Raw genomic sequence first — 281 nt, forward strand, 5'->3', positions numbered from 1 at the left:
GAGACGTCTCGGGGCAGCGCTGGCGGAGTCCCCGCGGGCGCGGGGATGAAGGTCCGGCTGACAGGGGGAAGAGGGAGGGGGTGCACTGTCACTGTCGGCTATGGTTGCCTACCGGCAGAAGGGGTTTAGTGGATCGAACTGCCTACATTTCAGGCGGTTCACCAGAGAGTAGGGAACTATACTCACCCTACGGCCATTGAATAATGACTCGCTGATATTCTGCTGCGACGTGCCATGGTACTACCGATATTATACACGATCTTTTATTTCTGCGGGCGGCG

This window comes from Frankliniella occidentalis, unplaced genomic scaffold (assembly GCF_000697945.3).
Source record: "Frankliniella occidentalis isolate FOCC.00 unplaced genomic scaffold, Focc_3.1 Scaffold769, whole genome shotgun sequence".
Lineage (NCBI taxonomy): Eukaryota > Metazoa > Arthropoda > Insecta > Thysanoptera > Thripidae > Frankliniella > Frankliniella occidentalis.